Source organism: Argiope bruennichi, chromosome 5, assembly GCF_947563725.1.
Source record: "Argiope bruennichi chromosome 5, qqArgBrue1.1, whole genome shotgun sequence".
NCBI classification, from domain to species: domain Eukaryota; kingdom Metazoa; phylum Arthropoda; class Arachnida; order Araneae; family Araneidae; genus Argiope; species Argiope bruennichi.
In genome coordinates this window covers 102,152,067-102,172,143 of record NC_079155.1, presented here as the reverse complement: position 1 = coordinate 102,172,143, position 20,077 = coordinate 102,152,067, and the positions used below count along the sequence as shown (strand labels likewise).

General features: G+C 29.3%; 1 protein-coding gene across 2 annotated transcripts in view; it reads left to right on the top strand.

The window, feature by feature from the left end:
- LOC129969545 (uncharacterized) overlaps positions 1–20,077 on the top strand; it is a 51,234-nt gene that overhangs the window by 5,182 nt on the left and 25,975 nt on the right. Inside the window, exon 1 of one of the 2 annotated variants that reach the window (XM_056084164.1) lies at positions 16,183–16,427. The exons of the other annotated variant lie outside the window; for it this stretch is intronic. The gene's annotated coding sequence lies outside the window, so the exon portion shown is untranslated. Of the gene's footprint in view, positions 1–16,182; positions 16,428–20,077 lie in introns of those variants that run through there. 2 annotated transcript variants of the gene reach the window in all.

Genomic DNA, 20,077 nt, shown 5'->3' with positions numbered 1-20,077 from the left:
GAACAGTTACGTTTTTAATAGCAGTATTATGTATTGGGACGATTTTTTTAGAATGGTTGGAATATATAGTTATATATGGAACAAATATATGGTTATTAAAATAACACGGGTTTGATATCTATCATAATTTAATATTTAAAAATATTTTCTTGGGGGGAAACATGATCATTAAATTATGCATAAGTATTTGAAAGAAAACACAATCAATATTCTCGGGGTGGACCAGTTGGTCGCCAAAGATGCCTAGTATCCAATATGTACGAATATTAGCTTGAGTTAATATGTTTTCGATTTTATTCTGCTTTTATTGCAAAGCAATTTGAATTTTCCAGTCAAAGTGCGCATTTGCTTTCTGATGAAATCTAAATATGTAATGACGCAATCGAAACCGGTTAAATATGTTTGAAATATTTTATTTCCGTGAGATTGCAACCATTGAGAGATGAAAATGATTCTGATTGACATATGGTTAATCTATAATTTATTCAGAGTATCGTTAGAGCACACTAAAGTGCCTCATGGGCCATCACATTCTAAAGATTGAAATGACATTAATATCTTTATCTGATGAGAAATTAATTTATTCTTAAATCTTGAGATTAGAATAACTAGATGGAAATGAAAACTTCAGTTTTTTTTAGTCAATGAAGAGAACAGTGCCTCGGTTTTTTTAATAAATGGTAGAATTTAATGCTATTAAAAAAATATATCTTCCATATTGAAATGTACTTAAACATCTCATAAATAGTTTAAAAATAATGAGGTGAATTTATCAATGATGATCTCTTGAAGAACTGGCTAATTTAATTTTTAGATATTAAGAAATCAAGAAAGTTTACACAGCAAGTTATTGAAAAACTGAGTTTTATATTAGTTGTTTTTAAGTCATAAGGTCGTAATTATAGCGGAAGCTAATTCTAGAAAATTATCAGATGATTACAACTGTCGAATATAGGGGAGATTTCCCTAACGAAGTATTTTTGCACTGTTCGTGAGCGCATACCTTATGCTCCTGTTTGCAAATAATAGAAGATTCTACCCAAGAAAAATCAGGAAGAAGTTTTTTTGACTAGACATCCATTTATTCACATCGAGCCACTCCTTATTTTTATACAATTTCCAATAAGTAATTCCATATCACAGTTACGAATATTTCTTAAAGACAATAAAATTATTTTCTTCCTGAACTACTAATTTCACAAGAAATTTTCCGTGTTTCCACGTGATCGTTAAAATAAATTTATTCTGCTTTTCCTTGCGAACTATTGATCGCTCGCACTCACGCGAACGTCTACTCTTCTTGACTGCTAAGCAAACAAGAAATCTTTCATGCATAACTTACAAGACAACGGGAATGCGCTATAATCTGAGGTTAGGAAGTGGAACTAATCCCGTAAACAACATATAACTTTAACTAATGGTTAAAAGTTGAAAAATCCTTTTTTTTTTTTAAATACGCTGTACTGAAAACAGGTTTAATCATGAAATCTGGGTTTGAGATCCATAAAATTCACATAAAAAACTTATAGAGTAAAGGTAAAATTGTAATTTCAAATTTAATTGAAACCACGATGTCTTTTAAGAATTTGAATAAATTAGAACGAACTTCCAAGTAGATAAGACATTAAAGTCAGAGAAATTTTACAGTAGATGCGGTCTCTATGAAAAACAAAATATTCTATTAAAATGTGGTGTAGGGTCAAAGAAACATTGCATGAACTACAGATTGGTGGTGATTCACCGAACAGGAATTTATGTGCAAGATGCAAGTAGCAAATGCGCAGTCGAGTTAAAATCACATCACAATTCCGGTTGAATGACGGAATAATAATATCAAGCTTTATTTCATGGAATTCGTTATCTGCTTTGCTAGCTATTTAACATCCACTTACGTTGTGAGTCATTGTTGTCAACATAAGGCTGGCATACAACAACAGATTTAGCAGCTACATTTGCATGTTCATTAACCTTAATGCAGATATGGGTTGAAATCCATGAGAATAAAGCTTTAAAAAGTCCCCTAAGCAAATGCGAAAGCAAATATATGATTTCTTGGATAAAACTGAGAGAATTATGTCCGTTGTTCGGTTTGTTCGCTCAGTTTAATGATTTCTCAGGCTATTAAACGATTAACATGAAACGTATTTTCAAAAATTGCAGTTTATTTTATACGACTTAAAAATATGAATATATTTGCATTCATCAGCAATTATTTTGAGCACATATGAAAAGTGTATATACTTCGAAATAAACACGAATACTTCGATTTCCGAAATAGGATTTTCGAATAATACTTCGAAAATATTCCGAATTAATGTCCAAAGAAAGCAGCTTTTTTATCCTAAATAATGTTAAAAGCATGAAAGGATGAGTTAAATTTTATCATAACATTAAGATGGAAGATTGTGAATTAAACTAGAAAAATTTTAAGGTAAAGCAAAAATTATTTTTGTATGATTGAGGGTTTTGGGAGTAATGGCTAGCTATTTCCACAGGTAAATTATAACGATTATCCATCTAGTGACGGTTAAGCTTATTTTCTAGCTTAATTAAATTTCCTGTTTGATGTCTACTTCTTGATTTCTTTTGCATTTTCTTTGCTCTGACTGAATGAAATGACACAGCTAGCGGCATTTATAATAATATTTTTCATATTAATTAATTTACGAAGCTTGACTTAATGAAGCTGTAAAAACGCTGATTTAAGCAATCTGGAACATCTGTATATTGATTTGTTTATACTTGACTGTTGCCATTCTACAATAAATATTATATGCCATGTTATATATGTGTGTGTATTTAATGATATCTCTTAATCTAATTTAAATCTTAATTAATTTTCTAATTTTTATCTTAATTTAATCCATATTAACTTCATTCTAAAATATTTTCTTATTTCCTGATCCAATTCCACCTTTATTATTTAATTAATTCAACACAAGCTCTGTAAAACTGCTGCAATCAGCAGGTTCTCACGCTCCGAATGAAGGGATAAAAATCCTTAATTGTTTGCAGCATTCTTTTAAAGATACCTAAATTCCCTGACCTAAATTGACACATGGCAAAAAAATCCCTATCAAAATCTCATAGTAAAATGATCGAAGGGAAAAATTTCTGTCTCTTCTGCTCTTGTATCGGTTGTGAACGGACGTCAACTTTTTCATCGCTTCTTTACATAAATTATGCCTCCCTTGATGGGATAAATAGAGTTTAAAAATTCAAAACTGTCTTCTTTTCTAGACCACGAATGTGCTAAAAAAATTTGTTTATATATATATATATACTAGCCGCTTTTAGCGACCAGCCGGTTCGCCAATCTTAATGCTCGTAAAATTTTAAAAATGAAATATTTTATGTAATTTCTACTTTAATAGCTTCTTCATTAAAATATTTCAAAACTTCAAATTTTGATAGTCATATAATTAATTCACTCATAATATTATAAAGGCCTTCAGTCATAACGTAATATGTATCTCTCTAATTTTCTGTTAGATCCCGTAGAATTTATGCTTTAAATTAAAGTGGAAAGGATTAATCTGCAATTAATATAATAATATTTTTTACTGAAACAAAGAATTTATTTTAATAATATGATTACTGAAAACAGAGTCACTGGGCATTTAAACCTTATGGGCGCTAAAGAATATATTTCTTGATTTATGTAATATCTCAAGAATTTGGTAACAAAATTTTCTCAGATCATCATGAGCAGATCGATTAATTAACAATGCTTGTTTTTAAATGCATCAAACACTAAGAAAATAAAAAGAATCGTTTAAAATAATCGGTTGGAAACAGGTAAAAAAAAAAACTCCTTAAAAAAATGATGTACTTAAAACTATAAGCATACACAAAAATATATGACTAACATGAATACAATTTAATTACAAAAGCATAAAACTAACCTAAAAATAATTTAAATCAAGTCCGCATCCGTTGAAAATAGTTGTCAACAATCAGAACACAATGCGCATGCGTGAATTTTCTACGCCAGTTAGGGTAATGCTACGCAGACTAGAAATTTTTAATTTCCTTTATTCTGTTTTATTTTAATTCAAAAGTATTTCAGAATGAATTATTAACAAGGCTTAATTTCAAATGCATCACGCACTAAGAAAATAAAAGAATCGTTTGAAATAATCGCCCGAAAATATGTTAAGCCTATCCTTGTTAGCGTGGGGGGGGATGAAGTCTTACTCATTTGGCGGTGGGAAAATGAAAACATTTTTTTGGCGGGAAAGTTAGTTTTTAATTAATAATTAAAATTCTAATTAAAAATTCAAAAAAAGGGGCCCCTGTACACATTCTCGACCTCCAAGGTATGCATGTGCCAAATTTGGTAGCTGTAGGTCGAACGATCTGGCCTGTAGAGCGCTAACACACACACACACACACATACATTGAGCTTTATATAAGTATAGATAGGTTGTGTGTGTGTGTGTGTGTGTGTGTGTGTGTGTGTGTGTGTGTGTGTGTGTGTGTGTGTGTGTGTGTGTGTGTGTGTGTGTGTGTGTGTGTGTGTGCGTGCGCGCGCGTGTGTGTGTTCAAAAATTTTAAGAATTAAAGATTCAAAATATATAACATTTTCATTAAAGTTTGTTTACTTATCTAATAATATAAAGTTGACACTAATCTAAGAATACAAAAAAAAACATAGAATTGAAAGATAATTTACCTAGAACATTTCTATGCGAAAAATTAAATCAATAATACAATAGCTGTTCACTTGCTCCAGTATTTATTGTAAAGAGAAAAAAAAATGAAGTAATAAGATTTTAGTGATTTCAAATAAGAATTATCTCAAAAACTGGACAATGTTTATTAAGGAATTTTTTTTCTTATTGGAAGCCTTCTGTTTGATAAAATTGAAGCACTAAAGGAATGAATTACAGATAATTTTTGCAAATTTTATATTTACGTATTTCTTTACACACATTAAAAATTAATCGCAATATTCGAAAAGACGTATATTGTTTAATTTATAAAAAGAAGAATCATTTTTTCTTCTTCTGAAAACAAAATTTCATCATTAGAATGTACCATTTAGCATAAAGTTTGATTAATTTCTTTTTATCATGGGAAGAAAAAAAAATGGATTGATACCCTACTCTTTTGTTCATAAAGCTCTTAACCGTACAATTATTTATACTATAACATATAAGATCGATTCATTTGATTTACAAAACTGAACTGATTGAATAATCTATTTTTCTTTGATGCTCGTCTCTATTAACAATACATATAAATAAAGCATTAAAATGAATGTATCTTCATATTTGTCAAGGAAAATATCAAAGAATTTGTAATGAAACTCCAAAAACTATTTTCTCCAAACAAAACATTTTCAATGAAGGATCAAGCTGTAATGTAAACGAATTCTTTCCACAGAATTAGCTTTTACTGTCTGTAATTTTTAAATTTTCGTCAACTTTTATTCAGTGAATTTAAGATATTTACAAGACATACTAATTTTCTTTTGCCAAAATTTAAAATCTTGGCATAGAGAATTTTATTTGCAAAGTTCTTCACTTGATATAACAAAAATAGTATTTGGATGAAAAGTATATTCTTAATTTTGCTAGATTTACTTAAAAAATGAAAATTGATTCCTGCAGCAATTTAAAAGCGTTGCTTGCGTTTAATGTCTAATTAATACATAAATTATAAATTAATAAAAAAGCAAGTAAAATATGCTATGAAATAGGGATGCTAAAATACATTTGTAAAATACGTACTATAAAATAGGAATGCTATACAAATATTTCAAATGTTTTTTATCGCAATAAATTATTGCAATTATCTGTTATTCGTTCTAGTTTAGTTTTATTGACGTCCTGTTTTAAAGCAACTCTAGAGCTATTTTTGGACGGACATCGTAATATTGAAGCATGGTCAGATGACGAGGACGACACCTGGGCTGATACTCCTCTCTCCAAACTTCCACTCCACACCAACGGGGGCCTCTTGGTCCCGATAGATTTAGCGTGAATCAGACCCGCTAACACGACTGTTCTTCGGTGGAATCAGGTCACGAGCTTGAAACCCTCCGGTTCCGAAGCCGAAACCTTACCACCAGGACAGTCACCGCAGCCTGTTCGTTCTAAAGAAACGAAGATTCGTTCTAAAGAAATCTATAAATTATACTCTGAAGAATTATTCTATTTCGAAGTCATTTAAGAATCTATATCCATAATTAAATATTGGGTTGGCAACTAAGTAATTGCGAATTTTAAATAAGAAGGAAATTTCAAACTTTTTGCTTCAAAATATAACTTTATTTAGTTAGAAATTGTTCATCTTTGTTGATGACCTTTTTGCATCTTTCAGGCAGTCTCAGAATTCCAGATTCATAAAATTTCCGATTTCTGCAAGCAAAAAACCGAATTAAATGTGATTTTACATCATGAGTTTCATTCAAAATTTTACCGTTTAAAGATTTCTGCATGGAACGGAATAAATGATAATCTGAAGGCCCAAGGTCGGGGCTATATGGCGGATGTGACAACACATCCCAAAATATTTCCAAAAATTTTTGGCGAGTGACCAAAGATGTGTGGGGCTTTGCGTTATCATACTGGAAAACAACACCTTTACGATTTGCCGATTCTGTCCGCTTTTCTTGAGCTGCATCGTTCAGTTGGGCGAGTTGTTGAATGTACCATTTGAATTAATTTCTTGATAAAAGTTCAAATTGCAAAATTCTTTTATAATCGCACCAAACTGACAGCAAAATCTTTTTTTGATGAATCTCAGTTTTCGATATTGTCTGGGTTGGTTCAACTTCGATCCAAGATTTTATCTGATTAACGTTATTATAAACTATGCACTTTTCGTCACCAGTAAATAGTCGTTTCAGAAATGGATCAATTTCGTAGAGTTTCAGAAACGAAACGCAGATGCTAATACGTTGCATCAAATGAATTTTCTCAAGCTTATGGGGGATTCATAAATCGAGTTTCTTGATGCAGCCAGGCTGTTTCAAATTTTTTGATGTATGTGTGCGATACATTGAGCTCCTCTGCATCTCTCCTCTGCATCTGCGACCAGATAGTTGCTCATTTTTCAGTGAAAAATCACAAGAACGAAATTTTTTCAAATCGTTTTTGACGCTGCCTTACTTTTAAGGCTTCGTTCCCATATATGGCACATAACTTCTTGTGTGCTTGTGATGGGTTCTTGCCTTTTCTGAATTAATTCAATAAAATGTGTCTGAATTGCGCATCTTTTTCTTCCATTTTTAAACTGGGATAAAAGCGAAACTAAATAACTAATCGGTACAATTTTTCTGCTAAATTGAAGGTGAAAGTCCAAACAACAAGAAAAAAATATATAGGTTAGTAGCTTTTAACACGTTGACAAAACAAAAGACATCCATATAGTGGCAAAATCCGCAATGACTTAGTTGCCAAACCAATATTATCCATAATAATATAACTGTATGATAATTTTTGACTTATTATCGTATAATTCCAATACGTCAAAAATTAGTAAAATGAAACAAATTTAAGAAAATCTAGTCAGGTTTCATCCACTTTGCATCCGAAATAATGCAGTATTCTTATAATTATTAAGTCGTAATATCAACATTTAAACTCGTTCTGTTGCGTCGAATTAACATGAATCAGCATTTTAATGTCATCATGACGCTCTCACAGCTACTTTTATTGATTTTCCAAACGACTTCCTTCCCTTTCCCTCCCTCTCATTAAATTGCTGTGCTCTGTCGTTGCTAGGAAATAGGCAGGGAAAAAAATATCAGATCACCAGTTGCATGTGTAAGTTTCGAAAGTCATTTATTGATTATTTTTAGTAAGGTACTTTGAACAAGATAAAAAAAAAGAAGAAAAGTCTTTCATCATTTGCGAAAAAGGAATCGATCTTTTGTAGTGGTTGCGTGTCTGATTCTGACATATCAATTAAGGCGGGAAAATGTTGTTATGATAAATTTGAAAATATAAATTGGAGATTTATAAGAATTGTTTTCTTTCGTGATTAATTTTAAACATTGTGTCTTCTCTAGCTAGCAATTTCAACAAATTTTGAACTGCAAAACTCTTAGGGAGAGGTTCGATTTCATTAGTTTTTTCGTCTTTTTTATATGTTTACTTATTGCATAAAGAAATTAAATAAATATTTATTAAAAACATAATTCTTTTTTTTTGCATGCATCACAGATTAGCATATAACATACCTGTCTAAACTTGATATGTACTCCCACTGGTGTGGTGTGGAAGTTTGGAGAGGGGGTGCCAGCTCGGGTGTCGTCTGACCACGGTTCAAAATTACGAGGTCCGTCCCAAAATTAGCTCTAGTGTTGCTTTAATACGGGACGTTAATATAACTAAACTAAACTTTATCTGCTGCTATCTCATTATTCTGCGAAAAATAAAAACTGAGTTAGCAATATCAAATTTCTCATCGAGCACAAAGAATTTTTTTTATTATTATTATAAGAAAATTCAGAAAACTACAAAAAAGATATAAAGATCTCTTGCTATAAAAAAAAGTTTTTAAAGAAGGTTTAAGGAATCAGATATGTCCTTTAGAGAAAATAAATATTTATTCGCTTTACAAACAAAAGTAAAAATTCAAAATGAAATTAGTTGGTTTCTATTGCTTTATTAATACACTCGTTTGCAGTTATGATTTTAAATAGTGTAGTAAATTAATTCTTGGAAAATAAATTTATTTTTACAAATAATAAAGAGTGCATGTTGGCACTCTACATAACGCATTGTATGATTTAGGTCTACTAAATTTGATACAAAAATAATTTGGTAAGTGAAAATATGCTCTTGGGTGTGATTTTTAAAAAATTATTTAGGATTTAATCAAAAATTAATCAAGATAATGACAATTTTATGATAATTTCCGAAGACAGAATTGTGTGCAAGTGATGTATATACTATTTTAATATTGAAAAAAAAAAGAAAGAATATTTTTAATGTTATTAATTTATTTGTCACAAAATTTGTTCCTGAATTTTCAGATTGTGTTAAAAATATTTTTTGCAGAGTTTCAAAAATATATTTGCTGCAATGAAATTCAAATCATTTTCCTTGTTTCATCAAATATTAAATCGCGCGATTTTCTGCAATTGTTGCATGCAAAAAAAAAAAAACATTCTGTTTATTATCTATTTTTAAAAAAATATTAGTTAAAATTTTATTCAATTAACAATTGCAGCAATTTTAACTCAATGATTTCCAAAAACATTTCGCCACAAAAATAATTTTTAAGCTTTAAAAAAATTAATAAATTATTTTAATATTTTAATTAATAAATTATTTAATATTTTAATTAATAAAAAATTTTATTAATATTGTTACACATCTGTAATGTTGCTTCCCAGCACGGTTAGTTCAATTACTGGAAAGGCCGTTTTACTTCCGATGCTGATCGGAAGCCGAATCAATAACCCCAGTGCTTGTCGAACATTTGGCGACTTGGCAACGAATTTGGCTACTACATAGATAATACTGGAATCTTTCAGAATTTTGGCGATAGAGCCAATAGGAACTGAGATATGCTTGACTGTTCCAGGACATTCTCTGCTCTATTTCGGAGACTATAAAAGGCTGGAAGTCTAAGCAGAAAATAGTCGTGTACAGAGTCGTCAAGAGATTTAGAGTCTCATAGCAAGTCAATGGCGAATAGTTGTATCAGTCCAGCGAAGCGCAAGCATTGTGTGGAGCTCAAGCGTTTGGTCCATCGAGCCATGTGCCGAATCCTGATGTTTATTGTAGAAGCAGCATCGAGTCGTGTGTGGAGTACTCAGTCGTGTAGTTGTGAATCGGCAGTTGGATACAGCTCAAGCGAGGAGGCAGTGGAGAAATTGCAGGCGTTTTGAGAGACCGCAGAGCTGCGCAGATACCCCCTTCCTGCTGAGTTCTGTGTGCTGTTGTGAATTGCGTGTGTACGTTACATGTGTATATTTGTTGTCTGTGTATTCGTTTCTTTGTGTTTAATAAATGTCGTCGTTCGTTATTAAAGGACCTTTTCTTCTCGACTAACAAATCGAAAGAACCCCGAATTCATAACAATATCAATTTATTCTACATTATTATCAATTCTTCGATCTTCACCCACTTTTTTTTTCATGGCTTAGAATCCACATGTTTTATTATGAGAGTATCGTGCAGTAAGTGTGGAAGTTTACTTCTCTTATGCTACCTTGTTCATATTCCCGCATTCTAATCGAGAGATCTCATGAGTTAACCCAAAGTCATGAAAATTGCATTTAATATCACACAGAAAATCCATAAACACATTTTAGTGACAATTCCATCAGGGTTGTTGCCAAACAACGTATTCAGCGATAAAAGTGTTCTTCATAAAAGTGTTTATTTAGCTATAGTTCCATAGCCAAAACCATTCCAAAAACCAAATTTACCTTATGGATTCATGAGTTTTCAAACATATTTGATCAGTATATCCTGTAAATGAAGTTCGCTTCCGTTAAACCATGACAGGTTTATAAATTTTCACGAATAATGGACATTTTATGATTTTCAGCCTAGGTTCTATAATTTTACGATTCATAACTCTATTGGTTTTGGATAGTCGTTCCATCCAACACATTGAAAGTTCCTCACAAGGACCATAAATTCTTTTTTTGACCTTCTAATTTCTTGCAAGTTTTAGTTTTATATTTTTAAAAAATTAATTCTTTTTTTTCCAAATATTACTGTAACAAATTTCTTAGGAAAGTTAGAATTTAAGATTCAGAATTATGAATGAGTTCTGCACATTGGTCTTTTTGTGATTATTTCTGATTTAAGGTGTCCGACTAGATTCAGAGAGGATTTTTCAATATATATATATTGCTATTTATGTGATGTTTTTTATTAATATGATGAATAAAAGTAAAATTATTTAAATATATATGTAACTTTTGAAGAAGAAGCATAATTTGCTGTAAATTTTTGCACTTATTGACAAAAACTAGGATTGATCTAGAGAAAAAAAAATTGTCATAGTTTTTCATTTTTCTTTGTAAATTACATGTGTACATGTGTGTCTTAGAGTGTAACTAACGATTATTTAAGAATTATATTCAAAAATAAAATTTTTGTATGCAATATATGAAATTATCTATAACATTTTAGAATTTTTTTTAACAACATTTCTATTAAAAGTCTACTTCTAGAGCATTCAGCATCAAGCCCGTGGCTCATTACATTCAACATAATATAAAGTGTATTAACTATAAATTTCATTAAAATAACTTGATTCTTTTTCATGATATGTCAGTAAAATTATTAAAAAAACTCATTCTTCACAAAATGCATTTAAAGTTTTTATCTAATGCTTATAAAAAAGCATCACTTGCATGTTAATAGTCTTTTAATGGACATAGAGACAAAATAAAGGTACCACTGGCACTATTTTTTGAAACTGCAAAAAAAATAAAAATGCGAATTTTCATTCAAATTCATGTTTTCTACCTAGTCGGATACCTTAAAAAGGAAAACATTATAACTAAATTTTTAGAAATATCATCATGTGAAAAATTATTGCTTGTTGTGTTTCTGGCAATTATCTGAGTTTTTCACATTTTATCAAAATCCTTAAGCTATTCTAAACTATTTATTTCTAATTTAAAGCACAGATATGTCATAATGATAAAAGAAAAGAAAATTTAAAATGCAACTGATGAGAAGATTTCTAAAACGAACAAAATTTATGTTGCAGCGTAATAACTTTCAATTTTCAAGATAACGGAAAGAAAATCCAATTGAGCAATGAATGATTAAAAAGAAACGAGATGAAAGAAAATAAATAAATAAATTCAAAATGCATTGCAACTGCTATAAAACAACAAAAGCATTAAATTATGAAGGAAAAGAATACTTTTCAAAATTACATAAGATCTTAAAAAAAATTAATGCTTCAGCCGAAAATAAAACAACTGAATCCTAACATTTATGGGGAATTTTCTAGCTCATTTCGCCGAGCTTGTTTGTGAATAATATATTTACTAAGGAAAATTAAGCGTACTCTGCTGCCTTTAAATTACATTTCCCGAGTAGAATTATTTTCGCAGTACGATGGGAAAGGAAACATTTGTCCTAAGTAATGGCAATTATGTTCGAAATATGCTACAGGCTGCTCTTAATAGGCATACTTAGTTTTACGAAATTAATGTTGTTATATGCTTATTTGCTTTTAAGCGATGCTACGAGTAATGCTGCTATTTCTTGTATTTTCGAACATATCGTTAGTAATCGCTATGTCCATAGTTCATTGTTATGTTTTGTAGCAAAAATAACCTTTTATTTTCTATACATACTTATAGAGTTTCGAAATTTTAGAGAAACTATTTAATAAAACAAATAATAATCTTTAAATAAAGTTACAAAATATATTCTATTTCTATCTTCAATATATGCTGTTGAAGAGACCACGGTAATTTATATGCATATTCTATGTCTTTTTTGTTGCCACATAGAAAGAAAAAATTCGCTTTGTAAAAAGATTGATTGCTTATGTTGAACTCATTATTTCGAGAATGACAAAGTATGAAATTATTAATTTTTTTATCGTCTGCCAGTCCAGTTCCAAATATATTGGAATTTATGAATTTATATAATGACTAATCGCTGTACCCGTGTTTTTACCGATGTTGGGTTACATGAAAATCAGAAAAGTAAACACACATGATTTTACATCAAACAATTTTCGAGTTCTTATATTCAAATTTACAAGAGATTTTAGGATTATCAGTTCTAATTATTAATAATTAATTAGTAATCTAAAATTTATGACATATTTAGTCTCAATGTTTAGCATATATACGTAAAAATTGTTTGAAATTTCTACTCATAAATTTGGCCACGTAGAATTGGTCACAGGAGAAACGTAGAGTTCCTAAATTCATTCTTACTTTTTAAATTGTAACTTAAGAAATATTAATGTTAAGAGAAAACAATATAAAAGGCTTTTCCAATTTCAGATATTTTATAATTCCTTTACTTCTCATTTTATATAATAATAGGATTTACAGATTAATAATTAAATATTAAGATTTCTTAATGCTTAATGCCATAAAAAATTCATATCATTAATTACAAAATTCATATAATACGTAGTAATTTTCATGATCTAGAATCAATATGTGTTTTGGCAGTATGCCAAGGCGCTTGTAAAGAAACAAATATTTTGAACCTATTTTTGGTTATGTTTGTTTATTGTTTATTTATTGTGGAAATATTTTTGGTTTAGTACAGATATTATGAACAGCATTCCATTCTATTTTTAAAATCTTGATATTCCTGTCTTTTATACTATTTAATTCTTTGACTTTGAATTTTAGCTAAAGAAGAGACATTTATGTGCCGTTAGTAGTCAAAGAATTAATCAAATATTCGAAATCTAACATTTGGATTTTGTGCCTTGATAATATGATTAACAAAAGGGAAAAAATGCCTGAATTCTAGACATTAAATAAAAGGGACCAAAATCTGCAATTAGGAAAGGTAAAGTCAAAATGAAATACCTGCTGAATCATTTTTAATAAATTGCTAAAAACAATATTGCAATGACGCCATTCCTTTAAAGTATAAAGATAAAAAATAATAATGATAAAAATGTAAAAAAAAAAAAAAAAAAAAAAAAAAAACGTGACAATTTATCACGTGAAATAAAATCTTATTCATGAACTAAAAATAAAAAATAAAAAATAGGGGTTTTTGTGTGTGTGTTTGTATGTGTGTGCGAGTGAGTGATATGATATGATATCTGAATGCATTCAGATTTAAAAGTGATGAAATATGAAAACACGAGACCTACTTAGGTCAAACATTGCTTTTAAAAGTGTTTAAATCTTTTAAAGCCAGTGTTTAATGGTAAATATCTATGGAAGTGTGTTATAAGATGATTTGTAATAAAAGCATGAGTGAATATGTCTGAAAAAATAAATAAAAATAATAACATATATAGACAAATAAAAATAATAGTATATTATTTGTGAAAGAATTGTTGCAAATGGAGTTTAAACTAACTTTGAAAAATTGATTCAAAATCCTAGAAATAATTCTATGGAAATGGAATTGGTGTCACGGAAAATTTAATATTTTTTATTAATTTTAAGATTGCATAAGACTAGTTTTTGTGTAATAATAGATTCCAGAATTAACCTTTTAAAGTTAAAAGATTTACCTTCATTCCGCCCTATTAAGGGAGGAAAAATTTTTAAAAAAATATTTATAGGGACTAAGGAACATATTTTATTCTAGCCATTCAAGAGGTGAAACAGATTAAAATTGATTTCACCGATTAACACAGTTACGTAAATCCAGCAAAGTAAAGAAATTTTAATGTGCAAAATTGTTAATATAAATGCCAAGATGTGATATTTAAAATATCATGGATCTTACACCAAGAGCACAACTCTGAGGTAATTCTTTTTTCTTTTTTTTTAATTAAACGCACTGGTAATATGTCTCCAATTTTGACTCTAAATTTTCTTTTTAACTAATTCTGAATGAATATAAATAAATTACCTCGTAGATTAAGATCATGACGAAGTCATAGATTATGAGGAATGCCAAACTGTTAAGCGCTATAATAAGCTTTCTCTATATCGAAAAAGATGGTCACGATATGTTAACAGCGAATGTATGCATTTCGAATTTCTGTCTCCAAAGCGAGCATGTTATCAGTTGCAGAACATCCCTGTCTAAACCAGCTTTGAAAGAAACTAAAAAATTTGTTGATTTCAGAATAATATATTGAATGCTTGTTGACCATCTTTTCAAGGATTATACATAGACAGCTGGTGAGTGCAATATGGTGGCTGTTGCATGAGTTTGATGGTTCTTTTCAAGGTTTAAGGAATGAGGTTATAATAAATAATCTCGTGAGGATAGAAGCACAAGCCTCTGGTTCATTGAACAAATCGCTCTCAATTAGGCCAATTAAGCCACGCTTAAGGGGACTGACGCTCGAATGCTATTAACTCTCTACTCGGTTCAGTAGCAGAACTAGGCATACAGTCTGCTACTTCTATTAAGAGCTCTACGCACCATTAATAGAAGTTGAAAAAAATTGAGTTTAAACATTTACGATTAATTTAAAAATTAAGATTTTTTTAAAATTTATTTATACACGAACTGTACAAAGAAATACTATTATCGTCCAAAAAAATGTATTTTAGATTTTTATGGATTTTCAGTTTTTGATCACTTTTGAGTTCAAAAAAAATTATTTTTGTAATCATGTAATCAATTTTGTAATCATGTTATTTGTAAATGTCATAACTCAAAAACACAACAACCGAGATGTATGAAATCAAGTACGTGTACCAGAATAATACCAGAATTAGATATTTAATAAATTTTAGTTGAAATCAATTTAGCCATCCATGTGGATAAATTTTTGAGGGCCCTGCACCGCCGACTGATTCTTCAAAAAAAAAAAAGTCTTCATTTAGCTATAGATTTGAATATTATCAAATGATTTTCGCACATGTCGTATCCACTATCCTAGACAAATTAGGCGTTTTAAATTTCATAACAAAAACGATATATATAACGATTTATATCCGTAGGCCTCAATCTATCAGATCTGAATTCAACAAAATACAAAATTATGGTGATATAATTAACAAATTTTCTATAAAACATGTGCGAAATAAATTAGGTGTTAAAATAATTCGCCTATTAGGCTGTATTTTGCACGTTTATGAAGAACTTTTATTTATTAAAAATTCATTTTGTTATTAAATTGTTAATTTTATAAAAAAATTAATTATTTATTCTTCTCATGTATTCCTTAAATATTTAATGCATTTATTGATGTAATGCTATATACTGCGGAATGCAATAAATTATTTTGTTGCGCAGAATTTGTTTCAAGATTTCGCAAATCAACTTCGTACTACCAGATCTCGCTTTTGTGTGGCCCGACACAGTTTAAGGTTTAATTTACTTAATATATTAATATTTGTTTATGCGAATATATACTAGGAAGTGTCAAGCTTTCTTCAGTGAAAAATGGCATCACAAAAAAAATTTGGGGGCCACCAAAAATAGGAAAAGTTTACAAAAAACCCTTTCTAGATCTTTACATTTTCCTGCGGACATCTCCACCAAAAAGAGCGATGAACCTGCCAATTGCAGTAACCCTCCTATCTTCGCTCGCATATGCTGTAAGATTATGTTCCATCGTTTCCCGATGTCCGCAGGCAGTTAGTTCCCAGTCAGTCTAATGACTCGCTCCTTGCTGTCATCTGTCCTGACACTTGATACTTGCACAACTGAACTCTGAACTCACTCAAAACGGCAAAATATGCTCTCATCCCCAGCAGATAAGAATCGTCATCACATCGATTCCCGGCCAAGATCGATAGCATTCTGAGAAGGATCCCATGGCGGTGACTTTCACCTTGAAGTTTGCGGATGGAAATTTTGGATTCGTGATGACAGGTGATTGAATTACTTGGCTTCCTTGTTCCGGTTTTATGCCTCTCTCTTAAGTACTTCCATTAAGTCCTGTTGGGTTGGCTTTCCTGTTTAGCTCTTGCGAAGTTGGTTTTTCCTGTTTAGCTGTTGCGGTGTTAAACTAATATTTGACTGGATCTAAAACTTTTTTAAGTGCCAGTTGAGACTTAATAAGATAGACCAAGATTTTCATAAGTGGTTTGTAATCATGATAAAATTTTATTTTAAGAAATTGAAAATTAATTAAAAGTTATCGCGTTTATTTGATGTCTTATTGCGTTGGATTCTGTATTTAGTTTAACCTTTATGTGGTACAGTAGTTAAAAAATGCCATTTTTTGTATTTTGCTATAATCTAATTCTATTAACACAAGTTATTGTTCGATATTGTTCTATATTCTGAATACTACACAATATCGTGAAGAATATCATAACAATATCGTTGAACATGTATACTACTAGAAAATAACCATTTCATTAAAATCAAAATTAAATATATCATTCTTAATGTATTTCTAAAAAAATCAAAATCATTTAATATCTATTTTTTTTAAAAAAAAAAAACATGCCTATGTCTAGGAATATTATCATAACTTTGCAATTCCTTATAGTCGTTCTATATCTTCAATCTGTATTTGATTTATTATATTCTCAAATGATAATCCTCTCCTTAAAGATTTTCTTTAGATATTTTCATTCATAAAATTAAGAAATTTCGAGCCGATATAAAAACGATTGAGAAATTCTTTTATTCCAACGGAAAATGGTATCTTCTTCATCCGCCTATTCCGTACATTCTATTTTTAGCTATTCCTTATAATGATTTTTGACCTCTACCATATATCCTCGCATTTGCATATTGTAGTCGTTCGATATGTAAAAAACAAAGGCACAATACGTTCTCTGAAACGAAAGAAACTGAATTTTCTATCTGTAAAAAGCAATGAAAATTAAGATTAATCTCTAAACTTAAACCAACAAGTTAGCATTTATAAAAAAATAATAAATTCAAAATAGTGTCATTATTTTAAAGAGGATGTAATAAGTTTGTAGATAAAAATTTGATTTTGTAATTATAAGTTACTAGATTGCTTTTTCAGTATTATTTAGCTTCAGATTCACAACTCTTTCTACTGCTTTCTAATCAACAGTATTATTTAACTTCGGATTCGTAACCCTTTCTACTGATTTCTTGTCAACATTGAATGGTTGGCTTTCCTACTGAATACCTGAGAAGTATTGCTTTTAAACTGACTTGCAGTTTATAATAGACGCTCAATTAGAACCTGGAACATATTGACAGCGCTTGTTAGACTGTTTCGAACTTTTCCAAATATAATTACTAAACTCTTTTTTTTTCTCTCATTTTTAGTAAATGCAAAATCGAGGAATTTTTTATTTTTTATATGCCTTTTTAGAATCTTTTCTATAACAAATGGAATGGATTTTCAGTTGTTTAAAAAAAGTCGCATGTAGAAAAAAATTATAGAAATACTGGTTTTAATGATATTTATTTAAATTAACTTTTTATTTCGCAAATATTGCAATGGCGAAAAAATTTTACCAATAATGAAAAAAAAATGACAACTAATTATTTGAAATTAATCATTTTGCTGTCGTGTTTGTTTGTCATAAATTAGCATATTTTTAAATTGATATTTTAAGGCATTTATTTCAGATATAAAAAATGTGTGCAATCCATAAAAAGCTTGTCCTTTCTTAAATCAATAATATCACCCATTCTCAAAACAAAGGGTGCTATTTAGTCCTAATTAAATAGAAAAGGCAAAAAAGCTAAAAAGTTAATTTTTTGCATTGTATGTTTATTTCCTTCTAATCTTTTTATTTCATGTTCTTTAAACCTATTATTAGAACACTTTGATAAATATTTGTTGCTTTTCAACAATTTATATTAACACATTTTGACTTTTAAGTATATTTTTAAAAAATGGCGTCATTTTATCAACCATTTAACGTATTTATCAATATAGGTTGTGGAATATTAAGGTATTACTGGCTTAAAAAGTATGCATAAAACATAATCACATGCAATGTAGGAAAAAGAATAAACAATAAGCGATTGCAAATAATAAGTATGAAAATAAAAATAAAAATGTGAACTGAATGCTTTAAAAGCCCACTTTATAAAGTTGTAAGAAACTTTAATATTTTAAGGTTAATTCTTCGCTACAAAATAAAATGAAAATGATTTTTCTCATGGAATTCTAAAGCAAACTTTTTATCGTTACGAAATTATTCTTAAAGTAACAAGCATGCATATTTTTTATTATAATGCTTAAAAATATGCTTACACTGATTAGAATTAGTGTATCGGAGGGTAAAAGAAAAATGAATTACACTAACTTGTTAAACAGAAAAATATCTTTTTCTTTGCTATTCAGTTTTAATTCCGGTACTTGCTTGTAAATCCAGTTTCAAATTATATTGATTTCCAGGAAGAAATTTATCATTATTACATTATTTTGGATTTTCGTTCCTTTGTTTTTAGTTTGCATTTTGTTCCAAATATTCATTTAATTTGCGAATTTTTCACTCTTGTCCTAAATTTGATGTTGAATTAAATATAATCTGGCTTCTTAATTCTCTAAATTACAAAATAGCGATTTCCGACGTTCTTTTCTGCATAAAGCTGGAATTTTCGGTACTTTTTTGGAAAGAATTATACTGAATTGAAGGACTTCTCAACAATTATTGTTCATTTCCTATTTATATCTCTTCACATATTCTTAGTATACTTATATTTTAATTCAAAAAGAAATGTAACAGAAAAATTGATTGAAATACAAAGATTACAATAGGTTTCGATTCATCAAAATGAACTTCATATATAGAACATTCTAGTTTCAATATTAAATCTATTCCATTCCATCTGAAGAGAAAAAGTAAAAACACCAACCCGACTCGAAACACATAACGGCATGGTCTAGATGAGGGATGTTTACTACGTAGCCTACGATGGGTCTAAAGAAATGGCTGGCAAAGTACGGCCATTGGTTTTCTTTATTATTCTAAATATATAAATACGCATATCATTTTCTAACATACAGAGGGCCATATATTTTTAAAGTAAAAATCCTGAAAATGAACTTAAGAATTACATTTTATGTTGTTTGAATCTGCAAATATACCGTTGAAACGAATATGAAATTTAAATTTTATACAGTTTCTCAGTTATAGATATATTTAATAAAATATTCTTGACGCAATAACATTTTAAACAAAAAACAGTTCTGCGTTTCTGGGATCAAAATTAACCGAATCATGAAGCCTTTAATTAGATTATTTAAGAAATGGCCACTTCGAGGTATTACAATGCTTTGATTGGCGGATTTTCTTTAAGACAATCATTGAAATTATCAAATATTATCCAAAATAATGAGGTTTAAAACTTCATTACTTTGCTGCAGAAAAGTGGAACTATTTTGTTTAAATTATTAAATTGTCAAAAATATTTAATAAAAATAGTTTAATAGAATCAGAAATCTGTATAAAAATTTAGACATCATAATTTTTTCAAAAGTCTACTGATTGACTCAAACAATATAAAAATATAAATCTTTATCTCGCATTTCTCCAACTGGAAATATACAGTTATCTATGACGGTTTAGAAGTAA